The sequence below is a fragment of the Thalia democratica genome, chromosome 6, assembly GCF_965202585.1.
Source record: "Thalia democratica chromosome 6, ktThaDemo2.hap1.1, whole genome shotgun sequence".
In the NCBI taxonomy this organism is placed as follows: Eukaryota; Metazoa; Chordata; class Thaliacea; order Salpida; family Salpidae; genus Thalia; species Thalia democratica.
The window spans coordinates 48900853-48917420 of NC_139170.1; positions in this window are offsets into that span (position 1 = coordinate 48900853).

The window sequence follows — 16568 nt, forward strand, 5'->3', positions numbered from 1 at the left end:
TTTTGCTTTGATAATTTCAATAGTTTAATTTATGAAAAATATATATGTTGAACCACTAAAACTTATCAAAAAGTAAAAATTTATGTTCGAATATGTATATATTATACAATGTATACATATGTAATATGTATATGTTACACAATGTATACATATGTACATATTATACAATGTATAATATATGTATAATATACATACATTTGTAAACTTTAAAAAAAAAAGATGTACAGAAACAAATCCGAAATAGTTGTACAGCAGTATTTCTTTCTTTTTTTAACTGCTTATCTTTGCCAAGAGTAGAATTTGATGCTTTTATTACCATTATATTTTTTGGTATGGTTGCTTTAATTGGAATGACTTTAAAATTGTGTAATATATATTTTTTCAATTGGTTTGTTACATTCATATGTAAGTTCTTGATTAAATTTTACTTAATAACGTATAATTTATTTACCGATTTCTTATAACTTTAATTAAAATTAATTTTTACCTTCTAATTTGTCTTTAAGCTCTGATAAATTTATTTTTAGCTATGACGATTATCGGCTGTATCTACTTTGCTTTTCCAATGAGCCTCTTCCTGAGATAGTGTTCATGCTGTAATCTCATTTTTATACCCTTATTTTGAACTTTAAGAGGTTACTTAAGCTTCGTAGGTTTTTCTCGAAGATACAGCACGGAATACGTCAGTTACTATTTACAAGTGTAATACTTTTTGGGCAAAGGATGGGCGCCAGAAGTCAATTTTATCGGTCGTTTTGCATTCCACTAAACAACCACCGCCTGCCTTTAGCCAGCTAATAAGATACTATCCGCCACAGTTTACCTTCCTTATTAAATGAATTGGGATAGCTGTAAGTGAAATGAAAATGATTAACCTGACAAACAAAAACAGAAAAAGAGACCTACTCTCAAACTGGAAAGCTGGAACGTTCGTACCAAGAGTACTGATATGGTATGGATCTTAAAAACTACCAGTGCAAACGAGATGGTTGTGATGATGTACGCCTGTCTTTAGCTGATCAGCTAACAAAATGTTGTTCCGCTAAAGTTTATGAAGGCAGTTGTAAGTAAAAATAAGCTAAAAACGAGTAGCCTGACAAAGAAAAACAGAAAAAGAGGCTTACTCCCAATCGCTGGAAAGTTAAAACGATTGTACCATGGCTACTGTTATGGATCTTAAAACAAAATTAATGCAAGAAAAACCACCAGTGCAACACTACGTTGTAATGACGTATGCATGCGTTGTAATGACGTATGCAACACTACGTTGTAATGACGTATGCATACGCGACCTGAAAAGCCTGATCGTCAGAATTGATGAGTTGGAGGAGCTTGCAAACGATTGCGAAAAATGGCGATCTATAAAAGACTGAAAGAAAATAAATCCTGCACTTTAAGAAATCGAAGCCATTTCAAATCATTGTTTTACAATATATATTTTTATTTAATTTAATTTAGTTTTATTCTATTTTATTATCCAATTATTTATTACTTGTTGCATCGATGTGTTCGTAATTAGTTTTATTGCTGTGTATTCTGAACACAACTTCCAATCTATGCACAATCCGCACAGCCTATTCGGCTGATAACGGGCCTATTGTTCGATATTTCTCTAACAATTTTTTAAACATTAAAGAAAAAGTTTTACATCATAAGTCGAAAGAAAAAACAATTTCATTTCCATGGTGCTTTTCTATAGAAAATCCTAATTAAAGTAAAACAACGCGTTTTGTCACAAAGTTATGGTGGGTATTTTCTTCCGGGAATACCCAAGGCCGAAACAACAAAAGTCACCGATTGTATGACACCGAGTTTTATGAACCAATTTTAATGGTCTGTAAAAGCAGCAGGACATTGCTATAGAGTTTGGTGTTAAAAATATTATCGTTTACTTGAATAGTATCATTTAAAACACAATTTAAAAAAAAAATCAATACTTTTAGTTGCGTAATATAATGATAAAAATAAAACTTTGTAAACTTAAGTTTAGGAATATTTAAGCAGCAAAAAAGTTTAAAATACTAAAAATTACTATCATGTCTAAATATTATTGTAACTTAACAACTTTAACAGTTTTGTAATAAAACTCATAAACTTTAAGTAAACAACTTTGTTTACTATTGTTTGAAATAGATAAACAAACACAAAGTTTATAATTTTTATACGAAAGTTTAACTAATTTTTATATAATACTACTTTTAGATTCAGAAAGTAGAAATTATAACAGTTGAAAAAGGTAATGTGCTTGTATTAGGACAAAAGAAAATTATTTAACAAGTTTTTATATTTACTAAAAGTTAGGCAATTTTCAACAAAAGTGCAATATTTAACATTTTTTTATTCCCTTTTGTTTTGAAATACAAACACTACAACTTGCTTAGTAACAGAGTTTGTTGGTTTATTAGTATAAATTCACAGTTTAAATTTTAATCCACTTTGATGTACTTTAAATCAACAGTTAAGCTTTGTTTGAAAGAATAACTAGTGAATAATTTTTCTATTACTTTATTTAATTTTAAGCAATGACAAAAAAGTTATTGCCATGAAGGTACCTAAAATCAAGCTCAAAACAGTATTATTGTTCGCATTTATTTTTTTCAGTTCTTCAAAACCTGAACCATGTTGCACAGCAAAGGAATGTGTCGAACGAACAGCTGAACTCGAAAAGCTGGTTGAAAGACTTACGAGTTGTGACGTCGAAGAAATACGAAACGCACGTCACAACGCTTCTTCGCTCATACGTCATAACCACACTGTGACGTATGAATGCGACACTGGCTTTTTTTCGGAAAACTTAAATACAAGACAGTGTGTTATGGGTAAACTTCTCCCTTCGTTCGCTCTCTACCCGTTTTCATGCCAACCAGGTTGCCTGGCAACGAGGATCAACCACACATCTTCGAGCGCTCCCCAAGGAACCCACGTGAAATCTTGCTTACTCATGCGAGGCAGGGTACACCACCAGCGACCAGCTTGAAAGAACTTGCAACGGCAGCAAATTCGTACCCTCGTTCGAAGAAGAACCTCTCGTTTGCTACAAGGACTGCACTTCTGTGACCCACAACTTCGACAAAGGCCTGGTTAATCTGCCTTTGCATCACGGTGAAAAAGCAGAAGTGACCTGCGACAATGGCTTGATTTTGGAAAACGGTTCAAATGTATACTGCAAAAACGGGCTCGTTGATTTAAGCAAGGTCGTATGCAGAAAGCGAAGGGTTTATTTTGTGAACAGAGAGCTTTCATGGTTAAGCGCGCAAAAGTTTTGCGAACAAACGTACAACGGAAACCTTGCCAGCACCGGTTTGGAAACATTCGCGGCGAGAAAACAGTTGTTTTATGATCACAAGTTAAAACGCGGTATCGCGATGGGTTTTCGCAAAGTTTTCGGAAAGTGGCTCAGGGCAGACGGGTCCGCCATTGAGCCGGCGCTGGACTTTCGATGGTATCCGGGGCATCCCCAAAACAACAACTACATGTACGTGAATGCACACCAAGATAAATATTTAGACAGAGTTGGGCTTCTGTGGGACTCAACTGGAGCTCCAAGAAGAGTTTTCTTTTGTGAAAACTAACTTTTTGTTAAACGTTAAGTCGAAAATTTTTCACAGCAACTTGTTTGAACGTTGTAAATTTATGAAATTAAAGTTAAGTAAAAAAAACGGCAAACTTTTACTTGTGCCAGTGTAAAACAAGTTATGCAATTGTTTTTATAGCAAGAGTAAATTTAAACATCTTTAACTTTTCTAATTGTTTGTACAAAAATAAAGTATTCAAAACACAGTTGAATTGTTTTTTTAATATTTATTAGAAAAATAAGACTATTTACTGTGTAGTAAACTTGTAGTTAGTAAATTTTGATTAAAGTACGTGTTACATATCCTCAAACTTTTGTTGATTTTTTGGATTATTAATAGCTAAAATATCAAAAATTATATAAAACTATTCAAGTTTCTATTTAAAATAATGTATAAAGTCTATTCAAGTTTTTTCAGTAAACTAAAAGTCTTCAGTTTTTCGAGATGAAGAACAAGGTCAAACATATAAAATAAAAGCAAATATGAACTTTATGTTTTCACAATAACTAGGAAACCTAGAATGATCATTTAATTAAAGGTTATGAACTAAACAGTTTTGATTTTAATAAAAAGTATAAGTGTCTTTATTCTCAAACAAGTCATGTTCGAATACATGCGATTTATTAAGTTACCAAACCTTTTGTAAATATTAAAACTTGTTTCAATAGTACAACTTGCTTTTGTTCTTAAACTAGAACAGTGGTTCCCAACCTTTTTGATGCCCCGCACCCCTAAAGTCTATTAATTTGATCTCACACCCCTAACACTATATACTGTAATTATTTATAAATTAACTATCATTCCACTTTCTTATCTTTGACATGATTGAGTACTAATTAAATAAACTCTATTCTAAGAAAAATAAAAAAGTGAGTTACTAAGATTTTTTTTTTCATAACGTTTATACAAAAACAATGCTTCAGCCTATGACTTCGTCATTTAGTTTTTTAAGATCTGAAAAAGTATTAGAAGTGAGGAAAAAGCACTAGAAAATTAATAAATATTAGGCTTAAACTTAAAACTAAACTTTTTATACATTTTGTTATGAATATATGTACTTAAAAAATAAAAATCAGCTGTTCTAAGTTAAGCTTATGTAATCTTTTATTTTCAAAACTATTAGCAGTTAGGAGGTTTCAAAATAATAAAGGTTTGAGTTAAGATTTACAAAAATTAAAAGATGTTTAGTCTTAAGTTGTCAAAAGATATGTATATAAGCAAATACAAAAAAAAAAGTTTGTATGCTTACAACATAAAAAGAAAAAAGTAGATTGAAAAAGGTAAACGGTTTAAGTTCAAAAAAGGAATTAAAAGAAATAAAGTTGATGTATTGAAAACTTTTGCTGATTTATAAAAATTGGTTTCACTAAAGCTAAAAACAAGTTTTATTAAATGGTATAACACACAGTTATTGCTGAGAATTTTACAATTTACTGATGTTAAATCTTTAAGCACCACTTTCTGCACAACTAAGCTTAAAAAAAGATTACATTATAAATGTAATACACTTAACAGCTAATAAAAAACCTGCTGAAGATACTAATTTTTATTTAAATATTTCAATCAAAATAGATGCTAGCTCATAAACTGTTTTAAACAATTAATGGCCAGTTAAGAAAATAAAATATTTAAAGAATAAATGATTAAAATCAAAGGTGTAAAACTCTAAGAAAGCTTTACTGAAATTTTAATTATAAACTAACAGCTATTAATAAAAATAGTAAAAAGAATTTACTTCTAGAAAAGCGCTCTTGCTCTATGAAGTATTAATAAAATTTGTTTATTCAGAAAATTAGCGCCAACTTCTTTTTATAACAGATTGTACTTTTTAACTTTATAAACTTTATCAGAAAGTGAAAATCTCCTTATTTATCATACAAAAATGAAAAGCTATCTCGCACCCCCTGAAATGCTGCCTCGCACCCCCAAGGGGTGCGAGCACCCCTGGTTGGGAACCCCTGAAGTAGAAAGTTAAACAAAAATATTTTACAAAAAAAAGTTTGAAGCTGATTACTAAACTGTTTAAGTAAACAAAATACAGTGTTGCAGCAATATACTATTTTTAAATTTTTTCTTATTATAAAAACTAACAATTATGAGAATACTTTTAAAGTTTTGTATTTCTTATTTAAACATTTATATAAGTACCAACTACCAGTAAAACTTTTGCTAAAAACTACGTGATTATGAATATAACTATAACTTTTAAAACAATAATACTCATTGTTTAATGTTTTTACTTAACTATATTACTGGAACATGCTCAAACACTTAGTATCATTTTAGATTTGTCTCGTTTTATCTATTATTTCTTTTGTTACCTTCAGTTTTTAGTTAAAAAACTAAATGAGTATATTAAGATTTAACAGCAAGTTTAGTATACTTTTAAACTTAATTTAAAAATTTCACACTGTAGCCATTTAAAAATCAAACAAAGTTACTTTAATTGTCATATAAAAAATGTCTAGTTAGTTTACTAAAATTATACTTTGTTTTTTGGTTTACAACTAAATAATATTCAAAAGTTTCATTAAAATTTATGTTTTTGTTAGCTTCTTTACTTTTAAAAAAATATATTAAATAAAGTATTTCTAACACCGATAATAGAAATACATAGTAGGTAAAATGTAATATCATAAAGTTGTCTAAAGATATGTAAACTTTTTGAAAGTATAGTTTTCAGTTAGTTGGATTAGTTATTCATATATAATTTTTGTTTTATTTAAGCAGTTAATAAAACCTTTAAATCTATTACTTCGTTACTCTAATTTGTAATTTAGTTTAACTGTTTTTTTAAATAAAATGATAAAAACAAAAGTGGATTTGTAAAAGTATATATGCCGTTGTCTTTTTGTAGAAAGAGAACATTTGTTTAACTTGTTTTACTTATCAGAGCCTGTACTTTGAAAAAAACAATTTCTAAAAAACTATTTTAAAATAACTGTAGTAAAAGAAACTTATTAGTATAAAATTTTAGAAGTTTAACATACACACACAACAAGTTTATTTGGTTAAAACCAGTTTATTTTTTAATATTTTCATTGATGTGTCTAATACTGATTTAGACGAAGTTTTTTTTTTGTACACATCAGTGTCTTGATCATCGAAAAATTAATTTGTAAATTATTCCCTTTTAAACTTATAAAACAGTTTTCTTTTCCGTTTCATGAAAACCAATGTTTTTTGTTTAATCTTTTTTCTCCTTGAGCTGTAATTTGTTTATTGTTATAAGTTTTTGATTTAAAACTAGCTAAAAATCTACTATTCAAGCTAGGAAGCTACTATTCATACAAAGAAGAATTTTTGAGGGACACAAAAAAGTATAAAGTTTAAATCCATCAATTTCAATTAAAAACGAAAATATAACAAAAGATCTTTAAGTGTAATAATACCTCGATGAAACTTTGTTTTGAACTTTTTTGTTCTTCAAATTGAACTTTTAAAGCATCTAGCTTTTCGCACGATATGTCTTTTGAACTTATTACAAGTTGGAACATATTCATGTTTTTTTGTATCTGTTGAAATATAAAGCTAATATTTGTAGTTTTTAAAAAGCACCTATAAATAATTACAAAAAGTTCTTAAACACTTTTATTTAAAATCTGTTTATATGTTGCATCTGGTTTTATTTTAAAGTTAGCAATTAGCTTAATTAACTAAGTATTAATGTCTTTTATGTTAAAAATCAAACTTGGGTAGATGTCATTATAATAATCTAATTACTTTAAAGGCTACAATGATAAGCTATTTCATATACCAAGGCTTAAGTTTACTCTACTACAAGAGTCACTAAAATTATTTTGAGGCCTTATATTAATTATTTAAGTAAACTTTTAAAACATAATCTTTTTGATGATCAATCTACTTTGCAAATGTATTTAGCTAAAAAGTTTGCTTTTGTCCTAAACATATTGTATTAGCAATGAAGACAATTAAACACACCTTAAATTGAATAAAGGTCATATAAATTAAAATTTATACAATGTCAACAAATTCTAAATAAGAGCCCTTATCTTTTTTATATATGAAGTTGCTGAAATTTAATTATCAAAGCAATTCGTGCTTAATTTGTAAAGTTTAAAACTGTTTCTTCTGTTAAAGTAAATAATAGAAATACCTTTTCCATTATTTCCTTTACAATTTTTATTTGAACAGGTAAGGAATCTTCAGTCGTATCAAGTAACATTTTTCTTAATTTACTTTCTTCCCTTATTATTTCATCCCAAAGATTGATACACTTTAAAAGAAATATAACAGTATTTAATTTTTTTATTTCTGCTTAATTTTACGCTACTTCAAATAATTACAGATTTAAACAGTTATACTTTTCTCTAAACTTACTAAACTGTCTTTTTCAATCATATTTTTTGCTAAAATCTTCAAAAGTTCATCTTTTGGCATGAAAAACCAAACCATAACATGATATACCTTTGTTAAAACGACAGCAGCAAATCTGTTATACAAAATAAAACTTACCAATGTGATGTTTATGTTTTTGCTAGTTATAATGTCATGACAAATATTTCCTTTATTTACAAATGTTATTTAATAAATAAAATTCTTAAGTTAGAAAAATGTCTTAAAGTATTGTATAAAAAAAACATCATTACTACTTTTGCTGCAGTTTTTATTTAATTAAACAAACACACAAACTCTAGGCTACTACAGAACATTTCTGAAAAACTACCGTTTCAACAATGGGTAAGCGAACTGCAATGCCGATAAGAAGCAGTAGAAGTATAGCGGCCAGCAGTAAACGTTGTCCAATCTGATCATCTTTATGAAGTCCCAGCGATGCTTGTAAATCTCCCAAACGAAAAATATCTCCTCAGTCAGCAGTACGTCGCTGAGTAATCGAAAAAGTCCTTTCTTATTTTCGCCATTTTTGCAGCGCGTTCTGAACAAGTCTTTCAGGTTCTGGCGGAACTTCGTCGGCCCGATGAAAAACGACCTCGCGTAGACGGAGAACACCGAGGCGATGAGCTCAGAATAGTGGTAAGGCGCGAAGCCAATCAGAAGCTGAATAGCTATGAAGAACACTAGCTTTATGTAGTAATTCATCTTTTTTTGTATTTGCAGTAGCAAGTTTTACAATCAGGTTTTATAAGTTGAAGAACAAATAAAATTATTTAAAAGTCTCAACTTCAAAAACGTCATAATCGTTTTGCAATAAATTTTTACCTGATTTCGACAAAACTGTAGTCATAGTTACAAATGGCTAAAATTTTCTCAGCTAGTTTTATTTGCTTGTTTTTGTAACGCTTAACAAATTTTCAAGTTTTGTTGTATTTCAGCAGTATTGTTGTATGAATAACGGGTCAAATTTTCCTAAAAAATTTATTACAGGCCTTAGTTAATTAAAATAAATGTAGTAGTAAGTATTTGAATAACTTATTAAACGAAAAATTTCATAAATATGCAACAATAAAACAAAATTTATTAAAAGAACCTATTAAAATAATCGATAACGATTTTTTTGTTGTCTTTAAGAAGTATGTTTTTAGTTAAGAATTGCAGGCCTCAGTTTGCCGATTCCAGTGTATTCTGCACCAGAGGTGTGTCTAGGGTTTTTAATTTTTTGTTAAATAATGATTTATTTTCTATAGTAATTGTTTATAAAACAGTTTTTGAAATGGTATATGTCTACTAAAATTTAAAAACATTTGCTTATTATAAAGTAAGTAATGATATTAAGAAAAAATTTTTTTTAATGATTTATCGTTATTTAAAATTTAAATTTAAATTGTTTAAATAACAAGAATTGTTTGAAGGACAACAACTTAGAAAGGAATACATGTTTGGAAAAATCTTATGATGGTTTAGATAATTAGATTGCAATAGTAAAAACTGAGTTTGAAAAACAATAATTATTAAAAGATAAGTTTCAAAGTTACTATACTTTAAAGCTTATTTTGTCCATATCTCAATTTTTTTTTTTAATTTTAAAAAAAGAAAGATTGCAAATAATTAATAAGGTTAGAATAGCTTTTTTTTCATATATATCAAATTTTGGTAAGGATTTTTTAATAATTTTCGGAACTTAAATTGTTTGAAATTGAGTGTAAGTTCACATAATAAAAAGTAACATATATCCATAGAAAGCTCTACTAATAGGATGCAAAAGATAACAAGTTTAAATTTTACACTTAGAGTTTATTAAACACACACTGTTTTAATCATTAGGCATTGTTTAAAAGGTATACTATCAAAATCCACCCACTTTCAAAACCAACCCGATCAATATCCACCCGATTTTAAAAAATATTTTCGTTGTTAATTAATTTATTTTATATATTTTTTGCATTTTTGAAATTTTTCTTTTATCATTTTTCACTATCACTGTTACCCTTAACCCTTACCCTCGATCTGTAAGCGGTTCTTGAATTTGACTGGGTGGATTTTAATCGGATGGATTTTGATCGCGGGTGGATTTTGAACATGTCCCAAGTAAAATAAATAACTGTACGTAACACAACAGACACAACTATTAAACTTATAAGATAAGGATCACTTATTTATTCATAATTTGTAATTGATTGTTTTAGACCTTTTTTCACTAATGTCCGGATCCGGCCGGAGCCTAATTTTGTGGATATGGTAGACCACTAATTGTATTCGATATAAATAATATAAATTCAAGGATACTTTTTTAATCTGACAACTCATTTTTGTTAATACAAAGCGAAACAAAGCAACAATGATATAACAACACCATCAAAAATAATATTCAAAGCATTGAAAAAAAATCATTTATATTTAATTCAAAAACATTAAATATCTAACGTTCTAATTATAATTAATAACTAGCTTTTTAAAAGTAATGTATGCAAGTCATGAGAATCACCACAACTGTGGGTTCATGCTGCAAGCAATTCTTTGATTTCCTTGTTTATGTAGTGCGCTTTATACCAAAAAGTTTTACAGGGACTTATGCAATTGAAAATCAAACCGAAAAGAAATTAAGAAGAAAGACGTCAAGTTATATTGTTGTTGTTCAGGGTGAAACAGCCTAATTCAAAGTTCTAATGATTTCATAAGCTCTACGGAGAGCTTATTTTAAAATGCGATTCATCCGTTTAAGTATAAAAATTAAATTAAGCAAGTGTTCAATTAAATAGACATCTAATATATTTTAAATTTTCAGAAAAAAAAACTCCTAAAAGTTTTTTGGTACGTCACTAACTCTTTTAGGTGACACAAATTTATTTAAAATACTGTGAACAAAACTTGCATAATTCTCTCCTTTTCAAACTAATTGGCTTTCTTTTTTTTCAACTTTTTGCAAACAAATTTACACATTTAATCGACCTATTTATACCAGCTTTGACGTAAACACTTGGAATTGAAAAAAAAAACTGTTAAATAACATCGATAATAAAACAGTTTTTAAGAAAATTCAAATCGAATTGATCTGTCTTTAGTTCTAATGAAGTTTATAAACCAGGATTAACCAGGATCTTTTATTAAGGCCCCCTTTAAAGAAATCAAAATAGAAATTATCCTCTCTAATAATGTTTATCAAAAAACTACCAAAAAATTTTTTTTCGCTCTTTATCAACAACTCTAAAACATCTAGTGTAAGTTTTAAATGATAGCTTTATGTCCCCTTTGCATTTATAGTCCCCTAACTTTCTTTAACAGCCAAGTTTTTTTTTGAATCCTTGATCTAGTGCAAGTTTCAAATTTTCCCGTAACACCTAGTGTAAGTACCAAAACTGCCTTTAAATATACCTTAGGCCTTTTTTGCACTTCTCGAGAATATCTAACATGTAAGTTTCAAAATTTTTCTGTGATAAAAAATTTATTGACTAATTTTGACTTGGCGCACTTGACCATCTTGGTCGGTTTTCAATATCAATTTTCAATGTTTATTTCTTTGTGTCTTCATAACGTCTATTCTAGAACCATGTTAATTTAATTATTTATGAAAATTAAAGATATTCAAAATTTTGATCATGGTTTCCCAAAGTCGCAACTTTGGTAAAAATTTAAAATGTAACCGCTCCTTCATAAAGTATAGCTTCTTTTTAGTTAAATATCAATTCACTTTTTTACTGAAATTAGTTATTTTTTATTCTTAAAAACTTTTAACACTCTTTTATTGTGTTTGCTCGTAAAGTAAAACTTTACTTAAATAGTTTTAATGTTTTAAGCATCGCATAATTGATAAGTTTTATAAAATTTTATTTTGCATACCTTATTTGCTATTATGTAAACGTATGTATAAATTTCGTCTGCGATAACTTTTCAAGTGATTAGTGTATAACTTTCCTGATAGTTAATTCAATAATGTTAGTTTATATGTAAGAAAAGTAGTTTTATGCATTTTTCTGTTTAAATATTATTAAATTAAAAACAATTTACAAGTAATCAACAAAAAGTACTTTAGTTAAATTTATTGTTTGTGATTACGTAATTATAAAATTTTATAAATGTCATATTATTTAGTACAAAGCTATTCAAAACTTCGGATGTTAGTTTTTAATGAAACACGTTTAGAAGTTTTCTTTTTCTTACTACTTGTAGTTCATTTTTATATGTTCATAACTGATCAACACGGTAAATAGTAGTAAAATTTACAATTTCTTAAACAAACAAAAAAACCTTTATCGTTACAAAGTTTATACATTGATTAAGTAGTTAGTAATATTTTATTTTTACTAGTTTCAACATAGATAGAAAAATTCTTATTGTTTTTTATTTACTAAAAACAACGGCATTAGAGTGTTATTAATTTTTAAACATTTTAATCAGAGCTTATGTTGTTTTTATAAAACTTTTCGTAGGTTTAACGATTTTTTTTAATTTAATCAAACTACAAAAAGTTTTCTTAGAAGTCAAATTTTTTCTTAATAGCCTAGCTTAATTTGTGAAAATTAAACATTTACTTAAGTTACATAATATGCTTTAACAGTTTTTCCCATTTATTTGGTTTTTAAATAATAGACTTTTTTTTTAATAATGTAAATTTAGGCTGCAACGGTTAAACTATCTAGTGATGAACTAAAACGTAGTTATTTTTATGGGCAGTTTTAATAAACATAAAAAGTATTGGACTAACAATAAAAATTTAAGCGTCAATATGTCAATTAAATTCTAGAACTCTAAGCTTTGACTTAAAACTGCAAAATTTATACGGCACTACATAAGAACTTGAATAAAATTTTGTCAATAGCGGGTTTATTTTTTATTCCATTACAAAAGTAGTTTTGTTGTAAGTTGTATGGGATCGCTTTTAATGTAATTAAAAAGTTTAAGTGACCTTAAAAATGAGAATTTTTGGTATTGTTATAAAACTTATTATTAAAGTTTTTGCTGTTAACTTTTAAAGAAAAAAGCTAAAAATAAAGCACTACTTTATAATGGTAATGATACAATGTTAAAATAATAAGTCATATTTATTATAAGTAAGCGGTTAACTTGATTCAAGTACTTTTAAACACCGCGTACAACATAATTTGCTAACTACTAAACAACTGTGATAAAGTTTAGTGTACAAGCCTTGAGCATCTTACAGAAATTCGTTCATAATATTATGTATTGTTTAGGAACATTTAGAATACTATTATGTGTGAGCCTATGGTTTTTCATGTTTAACAACAAATGTTGTTTTATTTCAAAACACAATCTAAATAATTGCTGTTGACTAAAACTAAACAAGCACATTTAAACTTCCATAAATATTCAATTGTTCCTTAATGTCGCAAGGTAAGATAAACAAGCTTTATGCATTTATTTCTTTAACAATTATTATACTACGAAAGAATCAATAAATGTGTACAGTATAAACTTAACATTAGTAATACACATTTATTACGACTTAAGATAAGAGGAAAGTAAACCAACAGGGAAAAACTTTTGTATAAATATTGATTAGTTTCATTAATGTTTTATTGGTAACGACTTGAGCTCGAAAAAGCTATAAGTTGCTTCAGATTTGTTTATAGTTAAATACTTGTTATAACAGTTTTAACTAATAGAATAGCTTTTAACATTAAAAATCAACGTAAAACTTAAAAACCACGCTGATATAAAAAGTAAGAATCAAGTTTGTCATTCAAACTAGCTTATACAAACTTTAACTCAATAAATATATGCTTAAATAAATTAATTAGTACAATTAAGCTAATCTTTTACTTTTTGTAAGAACTTACTTTAATTAAAGTATTACTAAGATTAATTAAAGTTTTAAGATTTTAAACATTGTTTATTAAAAATTTAAAAAAATGTTTTTTGTGTACTTTTATAAATAAAACTTACTTTATAATAAAGTTTTTTGCAAATCTTTTATGTTTGTTTTTGTATCTATTTTTAAGATATAAATTTTCAATGTTTAAATTTATTTGACAGAGTAAACAGTAGATAAGATTAGTAATACATAACAAAAAAATGTTTTTTTATATAAAAAATCAGTAGCTTAAATTCACAAGATTAGTATTTTAGACTATGCTTTACTTGTTTTACATATGTTTTTTTAAATAAAACAAAAAATAAAACAAATATTCAGGAGCCAAAGTTGATAATTTTCTTAGATAAAGTATATGTAGTTAAAATAATCTTAGGTAAATACTGGACTAACATAGTTTTTTTATTAAAGTTTGTTTATTTTGTTCTTTTAATATCTTTTTGATTGTTTTTGTATTATTCACTTGTTATATTTTGATTTTAAACATTTTTTTAAAATGCCTTTAGTTAATACAAAATTCAAACTTTTTCTTCATACAATAATTAAAATTCGAATAATAAGCTGAATTAAAATGATTGTGAAAACTCTAATAAATATTCTTACGGTTGTGTTTACCTTTTGTTTATTTTGAAGAAAAAAACATGATAACAATCGGACTTAATACGATTATTAGTTTTTTGTGTATAAAACAAATGATAAACAAAGCTTAGAAGAAGTATCAAATACTTATTTTCAACGCACAATTTAAATTCGACTTTGGTAATCTGCTGTGAACATTTGAAACTTGAAAAGTTTCTTTTGGTTACGAAGTTTAATTTTAGTATTTATTTAAAACTTGACACTTTGTCAGCACATACTGTTTTTTATGTAGTTTTTATAGCTACCTTAGTTTAAAACTGAAATTTTTTATTATTAGTAAATGAGTTTCTTTAGTGTAACTTGTTTTTAGGAGCTATTTTTTAATGTGAATAAGCTTAAGTTTTAGGATTTCAACTGTATTAATTTTATGAACTGAAAAACAACTTCGAAAGTAACTACAATACTGTATAAAATAAAACAGCAACTTAGTTACTAATGTCGTAAACCGTGTATAACCTACAGCAATAACGAATGAGTTAAATGGTTTATTAATAAAATAGGTCCGATATCAGCCGAAATTGACTATTCGTACTGTATTAAAAGTCTTATTAGTTCTATTAGTTTCTTATAAGTTTACTTTCGACAAATTATAAATCTGAAAACATTTTGAACTTATGTGGTATGCAACAAATTTATAGATTTTCCAAAACTATCTTTTGGTTTTTTCTTATTGTTGATGCAGAAAAAAAATCACGAAAAAAAAATTGGTTTTGTCCTGGACTGATTTAAGCATTTTAATATAAATATTGTCTGTATTAAAATAGTTTACCATGAATGCAAGTTAAATATAAGCTATTAACAATAAAAACTAGAAAAAAGTCTTTAATTGTCTTCATTGTAGTCAAGAAATCATTGTAACCAAAACAGACAAATTTTGTTTAATAAAGCAACCTCGTATAATATACAAATAGATTGTTGTTCTTTTTTATATAAAAGTATTTTAAAAGGTTTCAACTATATTATAAAATGTTCAAATTTTATGTAACCTTTGTTTATACGACTTCGTTTTGTTTTTACACAAAGAAATAAAAAAGTTTACTTTATAAGGTTGTGGCTTAGTATTTTCTAATTACTAACTATTGTTATTTAAAAACTTGAAATCGTTATTTAAGATTTGTTTTAAACGTTTAAATGAACTTTGTTAATCTTTAATCGTGTTTTAGTAGTTTTAATTTCTCTAAATAACTTCATTTTAACTAGATTATACTTTTTATAATATCTGAAATTTGCAAATGAGGTTTTTAGTCTAAAGTTTTATTTGTATAAAGTGTACCATAAAACTTATTCAAAAACTTTTTTTTAAGCTGTAAAAATTGCTACTGAAACAAAGCCTATTTGTAGTTTTCAAAAATATATTCGTTAGTTTTTTAGTTACGTTATAAGTTTTCTTGGCACATAGAATAATTATTTTGTTAAAGATTTTTTTAGTCATTTCATTATTATAAATAAACTGTAGAATTAGCTAGTTGAAAACTTTTTTTTAAGTTAAAAAAAAGAATTGTTAACCTGTTTTGGGAGTCGGACAAAACTGTTTTTTTTTTTGCAATTACTTATACTTGTGTAAGACGTTTTACTTGTATATACTACAGATTTTAACTTATACTACTGTTATATTATGCTTACTATTTTTTTAAATAAAATTTTCAGTAAGATCAATAAATTTTGCAAAAATAAGTTTTGATGAGTTTGTAAAAGTGAAAAAAGTTTTTACAAAAATAACTGAATAATCGTACTCCCATGAAAAAGCTTTTGATTTGTAGTTTTCTTTTACTCCTATGCAGACTATATTGAACAATAAACAAAGTACAGCTTCAAACGTGGACTGGACTTTTATTTTTATTTTCGGAAACACTAAAAAAAAGGTCGAAAAAAAGTGTTTAAACTGAGGACATGTAAAAATTATATTTTATACTATAAAAAAAGAGTATTTTTATAAGGCTTTGTAAGTAAAAAGTACAGATATATGACGGAATGAAAAGGATTATGTTAGTATATGATTAATCAACTACAAAAATATAAAGTCATGACAAATTGTGAACTTTCATCTTACAAATTGGCTCGCTGTTAATCTCCACCGAAAACGCGTGTAATTGTCATCTTAAACCCGTCTAATTTATAATAAAAAAACAAAAAACACACAAAACATAATTTTCCGCACTGTCATGATC